Source organism: Penaeus monodon, chromosome 19 (genome assembly GCF_015228065.2).
Source record: "Penaeus monodon isolate SGIC_2016 chromosome 19, NSTDA_Pmon_1, whole genome shotgun sequence".
Taxonomy (NCBI): Eukaryota; Metazoa; Arthropoda; class Malacostraca; order Decapoda; family Penaeidae; genus Penaeus; species Penaeus monodon.
This window is the reverse complement of record NC_051404.1, coordinates 44,626,818-44,627,686: the sequence shown is the minus strand read 5'-3', so window position 1 is coordinate 44,627,686 and position 869 is coordinate 44,626,818. Positions and strand designations below refer to the sequence as shown.

The 869-nt window shown below is 39.4% G+C and overlaps 1 protein-coding gene across 2 annotated transcripts in view; it reads left to right on the top strand.

Moving 5' to 3' along the window:
- Nucleotides 1–869, top strand: part of LOC119585256 (transient receptor potential channel pyrexia-like) — a 26,510-nt gene that overhangs the window by 16,756 nt on the left and 8,885 nt on the right. The gene's annotated exons all lie outside the window — the stretch shown is intronic.

The window sequence follows — 869 nt, the reverse complement described above, 5'->3', positions numbered from 1 at the left end:
GAAAGCCAGAGTGAGCCAGAAAAGAAAAAGGGCCGAGGAAAAGGAAAGGCGGTGAGAGAGGGATAAGAGATATAATGATAAAGGCAAGAGAAATAGACAGGGAAAGAGGTTGAAATATAGAGCACGTGACTGTTTAGATGACTATAGTATCCATGGCGACTTTTTATTCATATGATTAATGCCACTGCAGGAAACATCGCAATTCACTTAATACTTATATGTTAAGAAATTGTTTACATGTGTGACTGAAACAGACCTGTTGGTATTGCTTACACGGATGAATTTCTTCAAATACATTTGCATAAATATTATTTAAGCAGTAACAGTAAAAAAAATAATGAAAAAGTACTTATGGAAACATTAACAGGTTAACAGTAGCGAATTTCTTGAAATTTTGAATATGGCAATCCAAGGGATCTCAGCAGAGGAGGGTCTGGGAGTGTTATAGGCGTCCCAGCTCGTATACACAGCTCCACACAACAGGCCGGCTATTTTTAATCGCCAGTTGGTGTTTGTTTATTGTGATTTCTGTGTTGACTTATGGCGATGCAATAATGCACTCCCGGAGCACTATTTGCCGCCGACACTTAACAGGATGTACCAGGCGGCCAAGGGACACCGGGCCCGAATCGTCTGGTTTGTTTTAAAGTCTGAAGAGCGACCGTTTACGAAGGGATCGAGTTGGTCTACTCTGTCAGCATGATTATTAGCATCAAAAAGGCACGGTTGGAATTTGATTTTTGAAACCACGAAATATGCATGCTCTTTCCCAATGTTTCTAAAATGTTTGTACAGTACAAGGTATGAGAACAACGACAAAAAAAAATCAATAACACGACAAATTGCAAAGGCAAACATATAAATCATAC